Below are 20890 nucleotides of genomic sequence, written 5' to 3' on the forward strand. Positions count from 1 at the left end.
AGTTTCTCTAAGCCTTTGTCTGTTTCACCTGCCAGAAAGAGAATAAAGAAACCACTGACTGAATTTAAAAAATAGAGAAATAACATCATTGGAGTCTCTTTAGTCATTTTTGCCATGAATTATTGTTTTGACCTGTTCTATATAGCTGATCTTAGATTTCTTGATACTGCAACCAACCTTGATTTGGAGCCAGTTGAAATGCATTCAGTGTTAGTTTTTTCAGGACTCTTTCTTTAAAAAAATAAATAAATTCATTTTTTTAATTCCTTTATGAGCCCATTTGGGCAGGGCCAGTCCAAATTTCATAAGGCCCTTTACAAACTGCCTTTCATAGCCCCCTCCTTCGAGTGGATCCTGAACCAATGATTCTGCCTCTACCTCTCAGATATTCATGGGTACAGAGAAGTGCTTGGGAATCAGTAGTGGGCCCACCTGGGAGCCCTGGGCAGCTGCTCAGAGAGGCTGACCCTTTTGCATTGGCCCTGCCTTTGGGTCAGGAAACTTTCTTTTCATTTATCTTGCTATGTAAACTGCTCAGAACTTTTTTGTTGTTGGAAGTGATATTATGCCAATGAGTTATATTGAGAGGCATTCAGAGTGACACTTCTGGGAATGGAAGCACATTTCATGAATGCAAGCTCCCTCCAGGAATGAAAGAAGCATTCCATAGGTGCAAAGCGTCCTCATGCTCACGCAAGGACACTTTGTGCCCCTGGAACACTCCTTCCATTTTCAGAGGGAGCTTGTGTTCACAGAGGGTGCTTCCATTCCTGGAAGGGTTACCTGAGGTGCCACTCACTATCTACAGTCAGTGGCATAGCTACCAGAGGGGCAGTGCGGTATGTACTGCAGGCACCGCAACACGACATTTAAGCAGGCACATCCCACTTGCCGTTGGAGCCATTCTGGGCAACGATGGCAACGCATAGCCTGCATGTTGCAGTCGTTGCCTGGAATGACTCCAACAGCGAGGAGGAGGGGCTACTTACACAGCACATTGCAGCACTAGCAGTACTTACCGCACCGCCTCTCCTGTAGCTATGCCCAATGGCATCACTAGGGCCTGCATCACCTGGTGCGGGAAGCCAACGTGTCACCCCCATGATGGACCTCCTCCCATGCAGTGGGTGGGGCAACGCCTCAGGTGGTGGGTGTGGTGATGCACCATTGCCTCTTCCTCACTGGATTTTTTGGCTATAACTTTTGATAGGATAGTGATATTTCAACATGTTTTGTTTCATTTTATTCTGCATGACATTAAGCATCAAATGATATGTAATATGATGGTATTGTTAGAAAATACCAAGATTTAAAAAATTTTGGCCTGTAGTGGTGTCACCCCCCCATGCATGTCACCTGGTGCAGCATGAAACCCCCCCACACTCCCCTAGCAATGCCATTGGTTATGCTACTGTCTATAACTACTTGGCTGTTGTTCTGTTCCTGGCAAATATCAAATTGCCTTGTATTACATCAGACCATCTAACTTGTAGCTGTCTATCTGCTCCAACTGACAGCAACCCTCACATGTCCTAGACAGAAGTCTTTTTGCCAGGGACTGAAGTGAGGATCCAATGCTTGCAAACCATGTGCACTATACCCCATGTATAAAGATAAACTTCTATATCAGTTCAACTGCCATTGTTTGCCCCTTAAAAATGCTGGAAATTCTCATTTGGTGTCAGTGCTTGGAATTCTCTGTGCAAGGTATCTGGCCACCCCCTCATTGAATCTAGCTCCCAGGATTCCCTGGAGAAAGAAAATGACTGTTAAACTAGCTTAAGCCTGTAGCACAGATATACCCAAAGAAACAGATGTATATTTGGCACAAGCCATTAAGCTGACTATTCCCTTAAGACTTTTACATATTATCTTGGATAAGATCCACAGTTCCTCCTTGCAGTGCTTCATTGCAAATAGTTGCGGAGGTACAGAATGTACATGCAAATGAGGTGCAGTGTTTTCCCTCTGTGCGAGTATGAAATGTATAGCAAATGTCATGAGAAAACTTGTTCTCATTATTTTTTAACCCACTTCTTTGGAAGAGTGGCTGATGTGATTTGAATCAACTTCTGTAGCTTACCACTCAGGTTTTGTGGAATGCTTGACTTTGTTAAATCTCTGCTTCTTTCTGAAACTAAATCATTGAAAAGTCTATCGGCTTGGGTTTTAAAGTGAAAGTTGAAATGATGTTATCGTACCACTTATAGTAGTACATATAGTAGGATGACAAGTGAAATTATGGAATTGTGTTTCCAAATTTTCAACTGAATAATGAATCTGTAGATGAGATACCGTATTTTTCGCTCCATAAGACGCACTTCCCCCCCAAAAAAAAGTGGGGGGGGAAGTGTGTGCGTCTTATGGAGCGAATACTGCAAAAAAAAATAAAAGCTCCGGCCCCGCCCCCTGCCCGCTCTGCTCACCTTCCCAGGAAAGTGTGGGTGGGATGGCAGTCATGCTGAGCAAGCCCTCCTGTCTACTCAGAAGTAAGTCTCAGAGTCACTGGGGCTCACTCCCAGGAAAGCGTGGGTGGAGTGGCAGTCTTGCTGAGCAAGCCCTCCTGTCTACTCAGAAGTAAGTCTCAGCGTCACTGGGGCTCACTCCCAGGAAAGCGTGGGTGGGGTGGCAGTCTTGCTGAGCAAGCCCTCCTGTCTACTCAGAAGTAAGTCTTAGAGTCACTGGGGCTCACTCCCAGGAAAGCGTGGGTGGGGTGGCAGTCTTGCTGAGCAAGCCCTCCTGTCTACTCAGAAGTAAGTCTCAGCGTCACTGGGGCTCACTCCCAGGAAAGCGTGGGTGAGGTGGCAGTCTTGCTGAGCAAGCCCCTAGAGCAGGGGTACTCATTATGTCGATTGAGAGCTACCAGTCGATCTCCAGGCGAAATGAGTCAATCGCAGGCTTCTCTCCCGTCCAAGCATCCCTAGGAGTGAGCCCCTGGCAGGCTTGTGAGTCCAGGGAGGGAGCCTAGGGAGTGAGTCCAGGGAGCCCAGGGAGTGAGCACCTGACGGTTCTGTGTGGTTCCGTGTGCAAGGGGTTTTGCACTGGTCTTGCTGTGATGTCTATACAGAGATCTTCCCTCCCCCACACCTTTCCCCTGCTTTTGCACTGGTATGTATGGAGATCTGCGCCCCCCCCACTTCCATCTGTTGGTTCTGTGTGCAAGGGGTTTTGCACTGGTCTTGCTGTGATGTCTATACAGAGATCTTCCCTCCCCCACACCTTTCCCCTGCTTTTGCACTGGTATGTATGGAGATCTGCGCCCCCCCCCCCACTTCCATCTGTTGTTTCTGTGTGCAAGGGGTTTTGCACTGGTCTTGCTGTGATGTCTATACAGAGATCTTCCCTCCCCCACACCTTTCCCTTGCTTTTGCACTGGTATGTATGGAGATCTGCGCCCCCCCCACTTCCATCTGTTGTTTCTGTGTGCAAAGGGTTTTGCACTGGTCTTGCTGTGATGTCTATACAGAGATCTTCCCTCCCCCACACCTTTCCCCTGCTTTTGCACTGGTATGTATGGCAATCTGCCCCCCCCCCACTTCCATCTGTTGGTTCTGTGTGCAAGGGGTTTTGCACTGGTCTTGCTGTGATGTCTATACAGAGATCTTCCCTCCCCCACACCTTTCCCCTGCTTTTGCACTGGTATGTATGGAGATCTGCGCCCCCCCCACTTCCATCTGTTGTTTCTGTGTGCAAGGGGTTTTGCACTGGTCTTGCTGTGATGTCTATACAGAGATCTTCCCTCCCCCACACCTTTCCCCTGCTTTTGCACTGGTATGTATGGAGATCTGCGCCCCCCCCCACTTCCATCTGTTGTTTCTGTGTGCAAGGGGTTTTGCACTGGTCTTGCTGTGATGTCTATACAGAGATCTTCCCTCCCCCACACCTTTCCCTTGCTTTTGCACTGGTATGTATGGAGATCTGCGCCCCCCCCCCACTTCCATCTGTTGGTTCTGTGTGCAAGGGGTTTTGCACTGGTCTTGCTGTGATGTCTATACAGAGATCTTCCCTCCCCCACACCTTTCCCCTGCTTTTGCACTGGTATGTATGGAGATCTGCGCCCCCCCCACTTCCATCTGTTGTTTCTGTGTGCAAGGGGTTTTGCACTGGTCTTGCTGTGATGTCTATACAGAGATCTTCCCTCCCCCACACCTTTCCCCTGCTTTTGCACTGGTATGTATGGAGATCTGCTTTCCCCCCCCCCTTGTATTGGAATCCAGGAAGATCTGGTGAGGAGGTAGATGTGGTGTCAGCAGTGGCCCCTTTAAGGGTAAGTCCTGGGCATCCAGCAGAGTGTGCTGCACAGCTGCAGCCACTGGAAGGCAATAGGGCCCTCAGGGATATAAGGAGTACTAGAGGCAGAAAGGGTTTGTGGGTTTTGAAGGAGTGCAGGTTGGAGGTAGGAGAGCAGACTGACTGGGTTTATTGAATTTGGAATCTGACTGTGGATTGTGACTGGACTTGGATACCCTGATGGATTTGACTGACCTACCTGGAACCTGACCTTGGACTGTAATTTGGCTTATTGGCTCTGGACTCTGATTTGGTAACTCTGATTGATGGGACTGATTTAATTGGCATCTGTGGACTGGAACTGGACTCACTTTTGCTTGCTGCACTGGTGAGTTGCACAAGGGGGACTGATCAGCCTTAAGCGGGCACGAGGCCCAGTGGTTTGGAATTTGGCAGAACATCATTGTAGCAGAAAGATAATGTGATCCCCTATTTGCGTGCACCTGCTTTTGTGAGCTTCATAAATTCTGACTCTAGCGATGATGAGTTCTTGGGGTTTCCAGAAAACTAGAGTACTCAAACCTTTAAGTCTCTCCGTTTGTTAATGACAGTGATAATGGTTCTTAATGCCACTGTTGACTGCTGTTCACTTTACATGGTTCAAATGTTATTCTGTTATAGTTTATTAAATATTTTATTACACTATTTGGTTCAGAATATTTTTTCCTTGTTTTCCTGCTCTAAAAACTAGGTGCGTCTTATGGTCAGGTGCGTCTTATGGAGCGAAAAATACGGTATGTACTGATCCCAGAACCCAATCCTATCATTTCCCCCACGCTCCTCTGGTGCAGCCATGCCAAAAATGGATGTGCTGTATCCAGCAGGGGAGGGATTGAGAGGATTTAAATCCCCTTACCCCTGTGTGAGGCTGCAAACCTATCCACACTTTCCTGGCAGTAAGCTCCATTGACTATAATGGGACTTACTTCTCAGTAAACATGCATAGGATTGGGCTCTAAGCCTCCCAACCTGCAATGGGTCTCCTTAGATTGTGCTAGCAATTTCGCTATCGCAAGTCAGAGGAGAAAAAGGGACAGGGACGCTAATGCTGAAGGAGATAGGATCTGGTATGCACCTTTGGCACCAGATCCACTGCTTCCCGCAGCTTCCCCACCCCTTGTAAGACCCTCTCCCTGCCCCATTTCACTCCTTCCCACCTCACAACTGCCTTACCTGCTCTAGTAGATGTAAACAGCTCCCACAATTCTCCCATAGCACTGCTATCTCACGTTGCAACATTCTTAAAATAGCTGTGGGTGATTCCAAAACATCAACCAAACCAGCAATAACAAAAAAAAAATCCAGCATCAAGGAGCTCCAACAGTAATGGAGGCAATGTCAGCCAATGCCAATGGCCTTCTCAAGCAGCTGTGTCTTGATCATACACCAAAAGGCATATAATGTAGGTGCCTGTCTGGTCTATAAGGGAATGGCACTTAATGGGCTTCTGCCATCACTGAAAGCAATGTTGTCTCTTTTGAATGCCAATCAAGGTTCTTACGATTTGGACACCCAAACCAGGGCCTCAGATGATGATCTGAACGTAGCGGAGGTACAAATGAGAGAGTGGTTCTTCAAATGCCCTCGTCCTAAACAATTTAGGATTTTAAAGATAAGAGCCACCACCCTGAATTGAGTCTGGAAGCATATATAGTTTTTAGCGATTTGGTTTGCATTTCCATAGACTTGGGGACCATGTGTTCATTCTTGTAGAAATGAATGAATGGTGTGGGGAGCAAAATCATACCTGCTGTTCCTATCCCTGGCCTCCAGGTGACCATCCAAACCTATGAAGAGAGCCTGCACAGGTACACACATTTAGGCTTTGTTCACAGGTTCAGTTGAACATGTGGAGATCAAGGAATAGGACTAGCGTGGCTCAATCCTTCTGCCCCATTTACAGGTTCATTTCTATATGGTTGAATATGTGGATAGTCCTAACATTAGCTTGGGTAGTATCCAGACTTGCTTGCTCTAGAGAAAGAGATTCTTGCTGGATGCTACCCATGGTCTTTGTTGTGTCTCACCAGCTGATTTGAACTCATGAAAATATGAAAATTCATAGAAACAATATGCTTGGTTTTAGCCAGTGGAGTTCAAAGCTCTTAAAGGATTTTCTTACAAACTGTCATTTGGGCATTTAACAAAAAAATCATTTCTAGTATTGAAATTGTCACGCCGCAATTTAAATATCAAGCAAGCTGCTCAAAGATGAAATGGTGACTTGATCACACTTAAACCTGTTACAGATATCTCATTTCAAATATTTAATAAGGGCCTTTTTTAATGGTCCACTCTATGGTGAATCTATTTTACAGTTAGGTCCTAGCCTTGTACTTACAAGCCATAAGTAGGAGGTGAGTTTTTTCGTTGATAATAAAATAAACACATAAATCACTTTCTGCATCTCTATTTTTTGTAAAAACAACAACAAAAAAATTCAAAATCTATAAAAGCTACAAATAATTCTCTAACACCTCTACATGCATGTGGCTGTATTTGCTGACACTATACCACCTATATCACCTACCTAGTACACTTTTAAAGAGTTTATAATTTATAACTATATAGAAATGCACTCTTGGAATAAAAAACACTTAACACTGCTTTCAGCATGTCTAACTTTGGAAAACATCAAAATCCACAAAAATAAAACCTATTCCGCCCATCTGTAGTCATAAGTAAGATTTGTGCTTGATTCCCTGCAGTGTTTAAATCAAGACAATTTTTTTTAATTTGCCTTTGCAGTTATAAGTGTATAAATCATTTTCAAGTGTACTTTTTCTTTATAAATCACACTTCCAATGACTGTAGATTTATATATTCAAAACAATTTTGAAGTTTTGTAGAATTTATCAGTGGGAATACATTTCACTAAACTCTGTAAACCGTAAAGGGCCAATTTTAAATTTTGGTTATTGTGTCTCCTTTCTCTCTTCATTATACTTTACTAGCTGCCAGCGTCCAAGGTCAGGCCAAATGAGAGACAATCTTACAGCAGATAAGAGTTGACAGAAAATGTAGGCAAAGTAAATAATAATCTGTGACTGGTGATAATGGAAATGTCACTGAACTAGGAATTACTGTATGTGTGAAGGATCTTCCCCCACCAATTCCAAAGCCTTCTAAAAAGTAAAACAATATATCGCAGTGAAATGATAGATTAAAAAAAAACTATAGAAAGAATGAAATCATATTGTGGCTGGAAAAATATCGCAGCCATTAACTGCTCCAATGATTACATCAACAAGCCTATCCATTTTAGATATTAGAACAGAGAACCGCTAATGTCATTTTCAGTAAGAAGACAGTTTTGTTTCAAAGGCTGTTAAGACTTCAATCTGTTCACCCCAATGAATCCTATGAAATGCAAAAATGATACAATTTCTTCTGTGTTGTTCATCTTCTTAGGGCCCAATCCTATGCCCCACCAGTTCGAAGAACACAGCACACACTGTTTTGTGTGTAGTGGTTATCTACATAGGTGCTGGGCTTAGCCTTCGTAACATGGCAACCGGCAGGCAAACTTGCTGGTTCCCCCCCTCTCAGGCACACCAGAGTGGGCTAGTTGCTGAGTCTTCGCCCAGAGTCTGTCAACAAGAGGATGTTATGAAAAAGTGCATATCTAGGAATGTGTATTGCGGTCAAGCCAGAGCCAGCAGGTTTCTTAGCAGTGCAGATTTCTGCAACCTTCAATAATTTTCCCTAGTGTCATCATGTGCTTTGAGAATGAATAAAAGTCTGTGGAAGCTAGCCGGGAGAGCGGACTTCTCTCTCCATCTCATACCGTCCTACTTCCGGCTTAGCTCTCCCTGCTCTCAACCCTCTAAATGTCTGCTGTGTCTCTCATTGCTCTGACTTCTTGCTGCTCTAATTCTAACTTTCAAACCCTCAGAGTGCTTCTGCTTTTAGCACTCTTCCTCAGGCACCAAGGTTCTAAACCCTGGGTGCTTCCCAAGCAGCATTGCGCTGCAACGGGGGGGGGGGGGAGAGGGAAACCAGACAACCAGGGTGAGATAACTAAAGATTGTCCTTACCTCCTTGTAGGCCGCCTGGCTGCCAATAGGTTTCCTCAGACCTATGCCAGCTATTTAGTCAAATTTCAGACAAGTCAGAGGAGACCCAGGTCACATTTCAGGGTGGGGATAGGATAGTGTGCATGGCTGCCTCTGATATCATCCATCTCTCACACTTAACTGCCCCCTGTCCGACCCACTTCCCCCCACACTGCCCACAATCCTCCTCCACACTGCTCCCACTGCCAACCTACCAGCTCCGACAGAGTGTCTGGGATCTACTGTCACAGAGCCTCCAGCCGTTTGCACCAATGGCCCCAGTGTGCACAATGGTGGCACAGCTTTCACATTCCCAGTCCAGGATTTAGAGCCCAATCCTGAGCTCTTCAGTGCCTGTGGTATGAGCATACCACTGACATTGGGTATCATAAATGTGTTAGGGGGCACTGAGCTCAGCACTGAACAGACAACACCCAGAGCAAGAGAAGAGCACAATAAAATCTTAGCATGTGCTGTAAGTACAGTTATTCCGGTGGCACGTGTATTAGCACGTCACCGGCGTTTACCCTGCCCGCCCACGAGACACAGGAAGGGCCAGCCTCGCAGCCGATTGGCTGGGGGCTAATTGTTCTGGGGCCACGTGCAGGCTGCTCAGAGAAGCCCGCGCAGTCGGGACCAGGCAGCGGTCAGAGGAGGACCTCCTTTGCGCTGCTGCAAGATGCAGGCCTTGTTGCTGTGGCCCCGAGCCCAGCAGACTCCTGTGGGTGCCTGCCTGCCCTCTCGTTTGAGACTGGGGCAGCGAGTGGCGGCTGGCGGCGGTGCCCGGGTTGGGGCTTCTTGGCTGGGCTGCAGGGGGCTTTCCTTGTAGGGCGGGGGCAGTGGTCCGGCTGCGCCCCTCTTTGGTCCCACGCCTCCAGTTGGGTTGGTGTGTGGGGCTGGTGCGAGGGTGGACTCCGGCTCCTCATTCGCAGGGTGAGAGGCGGGCACCCGTTGCTGCAGGCTGCGCTCAGCGAGAGCTGCTGAGCGCGTGACCTCCTCCCTCCCCCGGCCGCCCAAGGGTTGGTTGGGGGAGGGGTTGGCCATCCAGCACTGCGGCACCTGGCGGCTCTGCTTGGGCAGGTCCGTGCCCAAGCCCTGCGGGTGAGGGGCCGCCTGCTTGGTTGCAGGCGCCCCGAGGGAGCGCCCAGGCACGTGCGTGGCTGCAGCTGGTTTTTGCAGGCTACGCTCGGTGGGAGCTGCTGGGCGCAGGACCTTCCCCCCCAGCCGCCCGTGGGCGGTTTGGACAGCCAGCGCTGCGGCGCCTGGCAGCTCTGATTGGGCGAGCCCGTGTCCGTGCCTGCCCGAACCCTGATGGTGAAGGGCCACCTGCTTGGTTGCAGGTGCCCCGTGGGAGCGCCATCCAGGCACGTGCTTGGCTGCAGCTGGTGCCTGTTTTAAAGGGTCGCTGGAGCGCCTTGCCTGGGCTCCTTGCCTGCTAATTGTTGCACCTGCCTTTCACCCTCCTTACACAATTGGGGTTTGCAGACTGTGCTGGGCATTTCTCCTCCCCAGAGCTTAAAGGAGACCTGCAGTTTTTCTGGTTTTGTTTCCCTCACTTGGCTGTGTCACCTGGTGGCTGAGTGGTGTCAATGCTCAACCTTGAATAAAGCTAAGCAAGTTTAGCTGTGGTTGTGGATGAGATGGGAGACCTTGATTTGGATAGCAATTTTGCTGTGTCCTCAGCATTTAAAAAAAAAAAAAAAGAAAGAAAGACAAGAAAAAAGGAAAAACAAAACAAAACAAAAATAAGGAGTTGAATAAATAATAAAGTGGGGATAAAAATTTAAATTGTATTAATAATTAAAGAAGTTGTGATTTTATATATATAAAATATATATATTTTATATATATATAAGTGTAGTTATAATTAAATAAATAATAGGAACAGGTGGAGGGAGCACATTAGAATATTTTAGTGGTAAGTATTGTACAGGTGATAGGTTAGTTAGCAGTGGTCCTCTTCCCCAATTGCAAGCATGCCTGAGAGAAACAAGAAATCCAGGGGGAGGGCCCCAAAGCACCCCCCCATCCTGCACCAGCTTCTTCCTCAGATGAGGAAGATAATACAGCTGAGCTTCGGGCCCTGGTTGCACGGCTGAAGGCGCTTAAGAAGGAGAAAGTAATGCATGATGCTGGTTTGTGAGATGGCACATCAGGTGTTCCCCCCCCAGTCAGGGGTCTACCAGAAAGGGGCGTGGTGTGAAGCTCATACAAATCCTCTCTTCCAGATTTACCATTTTGGAGAAGCTCATTGAGCAACAGGGTCCAAGACCTCTAACTGTTCAAGTTCAGGCATCAGAACTTGATGGACAGCAGCAGTCTAAGGGGTATCTTCCCAGACAGGGCCCATGCCTCTGGCGGGTGAGAGTGGGCAGATGGATAGCTCAGCCTCAGTTGTAGTATGGGATAAGCAAGAAGGAGTGAATTCCCCAGTGTTGGCACCTTTAGTTCCATTGCCCTGTTGGCCAGCTTGGGGTATTTAGGTGCCACAAGCTCCCCCCTTGTGGAGTGCTTTGGAGGAATATGGCAGGAATATGGCAGCAATCTGGGATCTCCACGGGCACCAGCAGCCCAGGTGGGGCAGACCGTAGCTGCTGCCTTTCTATTTACGGGGGTTTCCCCAGTCTCCAGTGTCCCTTATAGCCTCGCTCCTTACGCAAATGTCCCGTATCGGGTTTTCTCTCAGGGAGCCATGGAAGGGTCAGGTGAGTGTGGCCTATGGGGATGTGGCCCTTCCTTTGGGTGGTCACCTCACCTTGGCAGTTATAGAAAAATTTAGTGGGGCGAGTTTGTTGATGTGTTTAGTTTATTGTGTGAGGAACCTGAGCCAGCCTTGCAGGTGGGCGACCCAGCGCCTGACCCCCAAGTGGGACAATGGCATAAAATTGATAAAATTAGAATAATTGGTTGAACGGATATATTATTTATGCTGCAGTAGTTATTCAAAGGCAGCCAGCACTGGCAGCCGCGCTTTAAGTACCTGGATATTATCCCCTCAACTGGCAGGTTTCACAGCAGGAATTGTGGGTTCAAATTTTCTGGCTGGCCCGGTCCAATTTGGGCGATTGATCCATTAGTGGGCATTTGCTCTGGGTGCAGCCAGGCCAGTGGCAGGGATGTTAGGAGTGTGATGCGTTCACCACCACCACCACCCCCCCCCCCGCTCCTGCTATGAGTTTAACTCCATGGGGCAGGGCGGCAGGGCAGGTTGCACATGTCAGCGGGCAGTACAACGGCCAGCACTCGGTGTCCATGTGCCCCAAGTTGGCAGGAGTTAGGAGGAGTCCCAGGCTCCGAGCTGGGCAGGCCAAAAGTGGGGGCGGTCAGCCCCCTCAAGCTGGGAAGGTGGCCCACCCTGATTAGAGTAGAGGTGTTGGCTGTATTTTTGTAGGGGTAGCCGAAGTTTTCGGACGCTCAATCATTAGTTGAAGGTTGTGACAAGGGATTTCAGATTCCTGCAGCCCCTCCCTCCAGGTCTACCTGGGCAAGGAATCTCCTGTCGGTAAAGGGTATGTTGGGAATAGTTTAAGCTGAGATAGATAAGGAATAGGGAGCCGGCCATCTGGCGGGCCCCTTTAAGTCTCCTCAGTTTCCCAATGTTTAAGTGTTCCCGTTACATGTAGTTCCAAGAAGGTCCCTGGACCTTCCATCTCATTCACCATCTGTCCTATCCTTATGGGGGTTCAGTTAGTGATAGGATCCCTGCACACCTTAGCTCATTACGATATATTCTTTGGACCAAGCTATCAGGGTAGTACGTGGCCATGGCCTTGGCACCCTCATGGCCAAGGCGGATATTGTGTCTGCAGTCAGACTCTTGCCCGTCCACCCTGATGATTTTTGTTTGTTTGGTTTTCAGTTTAATGGTTCCTTATATCTGGATAAAGCGCTACCAATGGGATGCGCAATTTCCTGTGCCCTTTCGAGAAATCTGCCTCCCTTTTGGAGTGGTTAGTGGTGAGCAGAGCACGACTCGCCTCAATGTCTATTATTTTGAGGGCCCCGCAACTACCCTTACGTTTTGGTATTGAATTAGGCACTGTACAGCGGTGCAGTAGGCTGCCTAGCAACAGGTTGGTTAAGCTGCAGCAGCTAATTTGTGCTGGCCTCCAGGCTCCGAAATTGTCCTAGAGACATTTACAGGTTCTTGTGGGGCATCTGAATTTTGCCTGCAGGGTAGTTGCCCCTGGCCAGGCCTTTTTTCAGGAGGCTGCATGCCTGCATGGCGGGTATTAGAGGCCTCACCATCGCCTGCGGATCACCCAGGACATGAAGGCAGATTGGGTAATCTGGTTACAGTTTTTGGAGTTTGATAATGGTGTATCCTTTTGGCAGCAGGAGTGTTTACTTGGGGCGGAGCTGCAGGTTCACTCTGATGTTGAGGGTGGTTTTGGATTTGGAGTTATTTTAGAAAGAGATGGTGTTCTGCCCCTTGGCCGGATACAGGGGTTTCAGAAGGGGTTACTGTAGGCATGATTTTTTAGGTCTGTCCCCTCCTTGCGGTGGCAGTTCAATTATGGGCAGAGGAATTTGCCAACTCCACCATGCTTTTCTGGTGCGACATCCAAGCTGTGGTTTTTGTCGTTAACCAGCAGACGTCCCGATCACCACGGGTAATGGGACTGGTGAGGGTGTTTGTTTTGCATTGCCTTAAGATTAACACCTTGTTTTTCATTAGGCACATCCAGGGTCTTGATAACGGCATAGCCGACACCCTATCTTGTTTTTTAGGTGGAGCATTTCCGGCAGCTGGCTCCAGGGGCGCGGCGGGCTCCCGACCCGATGCCCCTTTGGCTTAGGACCCTTGGCTGTGCAGAGCGCAGCATGTAATTTTGTCTGCGCTTGCGCCGTCTACCTTCACAGCTATCAAAGGGAGGCAAGGGAATTTGAGGCCTTTTGGGCAGCCCTGGCCGTACCCCAAGTCTGGCCTATTCCGCCAGAACACCTGATGCGGTTCTTTTATACCTGCAGGGCATTAACGTATCGTGTGGGTCTTTATCAGTGTACTTGGCGGCATTGGCGTTCTGTGCCAAGGCCTCAAGTTTTGCTGATGCTGGTCTTGTTTGGCTGCACGTCCTGTGGTTTGGGATGCCTTGTTCTGTCATGTTGATGCCTCACCTGTTATGTTTTTCCAGTTTAGGGTCCTTTTTCGCAGGGCAGTGGCGGACCTTGGTTTTCGGACGGAAGATTACGGCCTGCACTCTTTCAGGACTGGGGCTGCATCGGCTGCAGCTGATATCGGCCTCCCAGCCCGGGACATTCAGAGGATTGGCCGTTGGCGCTCCTGCGCATTTTTCGTATTACGTCAGAGAGCCTGACAAGCACTGAGCGGGATTCGCTCGGCTATTCCCCCTCGCCCTGGTGGTAGGGGCGAGGGGTGATGCAGATACCACAGAAATTTCCAGGCGCGGCCTGTGACAGCGGTTGGGCGCTCTTTATACTGGCATTGCCAGGTGTTTATAGTGGCACTGCCACAAGTTCCTGTATTGCATGCTATATTTCCGGGCTTGTCCCGTGACAGCGGTTGGGCGCTCTTTATAGTGGCATTGCCAGAAGTTTATCGTGGCACTGCCACATGTTCCTGTTTTGCATGCTATATTTCCGGGCTCGTCCCGTGACAGCGGTTGGGCGCTCACTTGCACTGGCTTTGCCAGGTGCTATATGGTTAAGTGATGCATGTTTCTGGAATTGTGATTCCTGTTTTCCTGTCCACAGGTTCCAGGGCGGGAGCAGTTCGGGTCATTATCTTCAGCCACTCCATCGTTTTCTGGGCAAGGAAGAGGGCGGCATCCAGTAGCTTTGGCATGCAGTTGCAGCTCGGTTCCTTGGCTACTGTGCATTGGGTTGCACGGCGGGGAATGCTGTGGGATCAGCTTCTTCCTGCTTTTTATGAGTTTGTGCATGCCCATGCCCAGCCTCACATCGTCGTTATACATTTGGGAGAGAACGACCTGGGCCAGAGGACGACTCTGTCCTTGAGGCTTCAGGCCTACAGCGATATTCTCCACATTAATCAGCATCTTGCGGGACGGTCATCTTATGGTCTGACCTCTTGCCTCGCAGTGTTTGGTGTTATGCCTCTGATGTTAAAAAGATTGAACTGGATAGGAAGAAGGTAAATTCGTATGTGAGGCGGGCAGTACCCCTTTACGGAGTCGGTGTCATTTATCACCCAGGCATCAGCTATGATGCGCCCCAGTTGTTCAGAAGCGATGGAGTACACCTTTCAGTGTTGGGCAATTATACTTTTCTTCTTGAATTGCAACTGGGCCTCCGGAAATTTGTTTCCGTGTGGGGCGGTGGGGCCAAGCGCTAGGCTGACCCCCCGGGTGGCAGGTGTCGTGCGGGTTTTGGGTAGGTAAGGTCATATCGGTGTACACCGCAGGGTGGCAAGGGCCGGGTGGACTCCACGCTTGGTCATGCTGGCATTCCCGGCTGGGTGGCGCAGGCTGGATGAACCTCGGCCTGGTGGTAAAGGCGCACCGCGGGTTCGCTCGGGTGGCCTGAGCTAGCCTGCCACCCTGCCCCTTCGGGGTGACAATGAAGGGGGCGGCAGGCTTGTACTGACGCTGCCCTGAGTCTGGTGTGGTCGCCCAAATCACTATAGGGGGAAGTAGACGGGCAGCTCCGTTTCCCCCATGTAGAACCCGCATGACTTATTTGTTAGGCCCTGTTGCAATCTGAAGTATATTTAAATAGTTAATAAAGTGGCCCTTTGTACCATATACCCTTGCCTGTGTCTTTATTGGGGGGTGCTGGGTAATTTTGCATTCACTTCAAAGACGGCTTCCTTAGCTTTGTGCAACAACTGGGATGAAAGGTACGAGTATATAAACTCAGCCAAACTGATATTCAAATAAGAATACTGTTAAGTGTTGCTCATAAAGTGCATTGTAAAGACACATTGCGCTCTGTTTGGATAACTCCGTAGCTGCATTATATTTACCATGGGTATACATACATAGACACCTGTGTGGAACCAAAGCATAATTAAATGGTCACTCGGGTCCATTTGTTCCCTTAAGTGTTGATTTTATGGATGCATTCAATTGGTGAGCGGGCAGATTTTGTGAGCATAATTTAGGTACTGAGGTTTGCAAGCTTCGTCTTCATGTATTCTAAGTGAAATCTGTTCTCAGAATGGTCGAGGTTGTTTAGTTTAATGAAGCATATAAGACAGAGACAAAACTTTGGACCTGGCATCCTTACTTTATCTAGTGGTTTGTTATACCCACTCTGTGTGAGTGTAAAAAGCCCTGCTGAAAAAGCATGTTTCCATTGCTGTTTTGCGATTAAAAAAAAAATTGTCCCAAACTTGTCCAATTCTCTTTTCTTCTGATATTATAATTCCATCACTATTCAAATGCCCAGATAGTTTGTTTTTTTTTTCCAAGGTGTCATCTCTGTTGTGGGACTGTCGAATATCTGTGATGTTCTATTCATATTTCAGCTATCGGCTCATTCAGGAGTATCTTGGGGAAATCTCAGGAAGGAGCTCTTTCCTGCTCACGTAAACTCACCAGGGAACCTGAGTGATAAAGCATTCCTTTCCATTAGTAGATGTGGAAATTTGCAATCACATGAATTTGGGTGTGATAAGGGACCAGATAGTAGCCTGCCTCAATGAAACTACCTAAGGCAAGTTGGACTAAGATGAACTCTGATCAAAAATAACAGTACTACCTGCACTTCTTTCACATGAATCTGCAAATGATATTGCATAAGAACCTGTCAGATTAAATGACACCCACAGCTCTTTTACTGACTGACAGCTATCGAAAACCAGCTGGAGGAAATCAGAAAAAAGTTATTGTTTCATTTTCTGCCTACCCCTGAAGTGTGCGGCTTGGTTTGCTTTTCTGTTTGAGCTATTTTCTGCAGAAATATTATGATAGTACATTTCTCCATTTACAGCAAGTTGATAGCTTGCTTTGTTGATCCGTGAAAAGCTTGTGGGTATAGGTGTGTCCCAACAGGATGGGCTACCTGATCCTCTGATCACTTTCAGCTCTATGACCTTTGAAGGTTTCTATTAAAGTTCAGAATATTAGCAGAAAACAAACTCAAGAAGATTGTGGTTGCAATCTACATAGTTCCTTAAGAGTAAGCCCCATTGAACCAGATGGGTGTTCCTTTTGAGTAAACCTCAATAGGATTGTGCTGCTTGAGTTTTAACAATCTAATAATTTAATTTGTTAATCCACTAAAGGACTATATAAATCTCTAATGTGAATCGCGAATAGGCTCTTCTTATCAAAATTACAGCATGATTCTATGCATGTCTACTCAAAAGTAAGTCCCATTGAGTTCAATGGGACTTATGACCCAGTCCTATCATAGATTGGGCTGGTGCACAGAGGGCTTTACAACGCAGTTCCATTGTTGTAAAATGGCATCCGGCAGTGACCATTTTAGGTATGTGGTGGCCATTTTAAAGTAGATTTCCTGCTACAGGCAGGTTGTTGGACTAGATGAAGTTGTGGGTCCCTTCCAATTCTATGATTCTATGGTCAGGGGATGAGTGGGGGCACTATGGGGGCACCAGACAGGGGCAGGGTTTTGCCCCAAGGAACCCTGCAACAGCAACGACGTGGTTGTGAATCTTAATACTTGTGGGAATGTTGAGTCATTTAACATTCCAGATATGTTAAATATCTGCAGGAGATCTGGTCTAGAGGGCAGGAGGTCGGGCAGGAGATCTGGTCTAGAGGGTAGAGCCTCTGTTTGCCTGAAGATAACATCCACAGGTCGCCAGTTCAAGGCCACCGGCACCATGCGACCTTGAAGCAGCTGACAAGCTGAGCCGAGTTATTCCATCTGCTCTGAGCGTGGGAGGATGGAGGCCAGAATGTGAAACCAGATCAGAAAGAAACATCTGAATGTTGTGGTTCTTGGAAGACAGAACCTTCTTTCAATTGTAAAAATCCCTATAGGGACTTAAATAGCCTGCCTATGTAAACCACCTTGAATAAAGTCTGAGGAGAAATCTCACGACCAAGAAAGGTGGTATATAAATACCTGCATTATTATTATTATTTGATCCACTGTCCCTGCTGTTACATATCCATCTCACCCAGATATCGCTTGTATGGCATTGTCCTCCCTACTGTGAAAAAGCCACCCATGCAGGCAGCTGTGATGACCATGAATTCCTCATTTTATTAAGTTAACATGAAACAAATCGAAGGTGATAGACAATTACTATATCTATATCACAAGAAAGATAAGGAAATTGTGGTTGCATGAATTAAAAAAAATAAATCAATGAATATTGACGTAGCATTACTCAGAGAGAATTTTTTCCTTGTCTGTGAAGAAGTGCTGTGATGTAGGGTGTCTAACTAGGGTTTGCACAGAGTCACAGGCATCAGATTGCATTATTCTCTAAAATAAAGGCAACCAAGAGGAAGATATCTAAGTGGCATGGGAACACAACTTTTTCACAAGAGCTGTTTCTTCCTTCATGCAAGGCTAGACTGCTATTGCACTCAAAACATTTGGGGCTTTTAAATTCTGTTTTGTTACTGTTAGTTACTTTCCAAACCTTGATAAAAAAGACACCACTTGTATAATCACAGGTGTGTATGCCTTTCAGACAGCAGTTTCCTCCATTGTTTAGTTTAGTTCTGTACTGCTAAGCTGGAAGCAGAAGGAGAGGATTCTCAAGGAGGTGGCACCAGTGAGTATGGGGGTTTTGCTGGTTCTGGCCTGGGTCAGATCCATTGAGCCTGCCAGATGCCAGACTGCCATTTGGACTGGCAGTGATGAGATAGGAAGTTGTATTCGGGGCAGGGGAGGGCAGGGCGCGGGGAGGAACCGGGACAGGAACAGGGTGGGACCAGCTGAGTCCTGCTTCTCTATATCCTATCTTCCATGTTGGGCTGCAGAGCCCAACACGGAGCCTCTCAAGTCTATGCCAGCAAAAGAGCCAGCATAGGCTTTGAGCAGCCCCATTGTGGGGCCTGGGGAGGCCTCCAGTGGCCTCAGTGGTACTACTGGATGCAGCGGTAGCCATTTTGGCACTGCTGCACCCGGTGGAGCTGCCAGGGATAGGACTGGGCTGCCCACTCCTTAACACTGTGCTGGATTGTGAACATTTTTTGAGTGTGGAGGGTCCTGTAAAGGAGCTCACTTCAAAGCAACCAGACCATCGTTCTCTTTCAAAATATTTCATAGCATTTTCAATGAATTGCCCAGTGTCATTTAAGGCATCCTCCATGAATCTGTCACAGACTGAGTGTACTGCAACAACAAACGTTGTTGGACATAAATTGTGTGGGAAGAACATCAAAACTATAAAACTGACCAAAAGGTTACAGAGTATGTCACTTTTCAAAAAGAGACAGCCGACAACTTGCTGGGTGGACAGGATGATCCATGGGGAAACTGTTTATGGGGACAAAATGGCACGTTTAAAATATTTAACAGATACATTCCAAGCTTCTGATTTTTGGTCCTGTGAATATACGATTGGTATGTCTTTAGTACAGCCTGATTGCAAGCTTTAGTAGAGCCTGATTGACAAGAGCTAAGCACAGATTAAAATAAGTATAGTACATACTGTGAAAGATCTTTTAAGAAAGTAACATCATCATTCCATACCCATATTTTTTTTTTTTTCTCTCGATAGTAGTGTTAAACTGTCAGTACATTTTGGCACGAACGGGAGAAATTTGCGGCCTGAGTATGGCAAGGCCTGAAATCTGGGGTCTGAATCTAGATGTAAGCCCAAGGCCAAAGTAAGGCTAAAGGAAAATGTACCCAGGTGACCCTGGACTGACCAATGGTAACTATACAAATGTGCTGAGTCAGAGTGACTATGCAGCTCCACTGCAAGTCAATGGGAGAAGGGCTGATGCGTCTTGGGAGGATGACGTAACCAAGTCAAGAGAGGATGAGGTCATCCCTTACCTGATTGGTCAGGAGAGGTATAAGAGGGAGGCTGCTAGAGTTTACCGTCGTGGGGCATTGTGGGAAGTTTGGAAGAGCATGAATCTGTGTTGGTGTATCTGAAGAGCTGTGCTTACTGTTTTGCTGCTGGTGAGACTGGCTACTTGTATCATATGTAAATACAGTTTGGTGGTGGACATCTACCTGGCTTGTGTTTTCATTCCTTCTCTCTGCTATCTTGGATCTTCGGGTGCCAGCAGTTCGCTGCACTATATCGTCTGTGGGTTTTGCACACCACAAAGAGTCTATACCAGGGGTATCAAACTCATTTCATACTAATAGCATTCATGATGCCTGCTGAGGGCAAAAAATGATGTCATTAGGCAGGAAGTGATGTCATTAACAGGTCATAACCAATAATAAACATTTTTTTCTCACTTAGAAACTCAGCTGCAAATTACAGAAAACACAAGAATCTTGATCATATTTCAAGACACAGGAGAGCCCAATTTTCATGTGGGCTGCCCCTTCATCAGTGCCACCTTAGCACTGCTCAGCAGCTGAGAGCCCAAGGGTTGGATAAAAAGCTTCCGTGGGCCACATCCAGCCCCCGGGCCTTATGTTTGACAACCCTGGTCTATACTATGGTCAAATGCACACTTAAACCCCCCCACCAGACATGCAGTTATTCTGTGCAAAAATGCATCCATGGATGCATCCATGAGGTTCAACCCACATGAAATTTCAGTCACATGAATCTGGGGGTTTCTTCATGGAGGTTTCACCACGGAAAGAAAGCAATCTGAGAGAATCCAAAAGCAATTCAGTTCTTCATGGGAAAAGCCATGCTAGTCCCTCTTCTGGTGCTGTCAAAGAGACCTCTTGTTTCTACATGTCCTTCTTAATACGAGTGTGATGCTCAAAACTGGTTGCAGTAATGCAAGTGAGGTCTGATTCATGCAGAGCAGTACGGAATTATCTCCTTGTGTACTGGATTCTGTGCCTCTGTCCAAGCAACTAACCATTGCATTAGTTTTGTTTCACTGCTGCACCACATTGGCTCATGTTCAGCTTGTAGTCCACAAAGGCTGCCAAGTCACTACCAGGATGGAAGACAATTGTCTTCAGTCTGGTCACCCCTTAGTTAAAGGGTGACCAGGGTTTTGTTTTGTTTTTAAAACAAAACAAAACAATATCCCCATATCCAACAGCCCCATATCCAACACAGGGTTGAGTCCAAAAGCAGCTCAGCCCAGGGCAAGGAGAATCACTTCCCCTTACCCCGGGTAAAGCTGCAGTAGCCCCAATTGGGCTACTTGGATTTACACCACCTCTTCCAAGTAGTCCAGAGCTGTCCCAGGCTGCTTGGAACCAGGGACAGGAACTGACATAAATGCCAGATCATGGCCCAACCCCCAGCTCACCTACCACCCACCCTCTCCCTGCCCCAAAATGCTTCCTCTCCATCTTCGCGACCCCCCGACCCCTGCGCCAGCCTGACTTGGCCGGCACGGACTTATCTCCTCCACCAGCCCAACAGGGCTTGTGCCAGCTTCCAGAGGCTGGCACACATTTGTGCGCTGGCCTCTCTCCTCAGGAGGCGGCACAAAAGTGTTTATGGCACTTTTGCAATACTCTTTGGCCAGCACAAGGGA

The sequence above is a fragment of the Tiliqua scincoides genome, chromosome 6 (assembly GCF_035046505.1).
Source record: "Tiliqua scincoides isolate rTilSci1 chromosome 6, rTilSci1.hap2, whole genome shotgun sequence".
Taxonomy (NCBI): Eukaryota; Metazoa; Chordata; class Lepidosauria; order Squamata; family Scincidae; genus Tiliqua; species Tiliqua scincoides.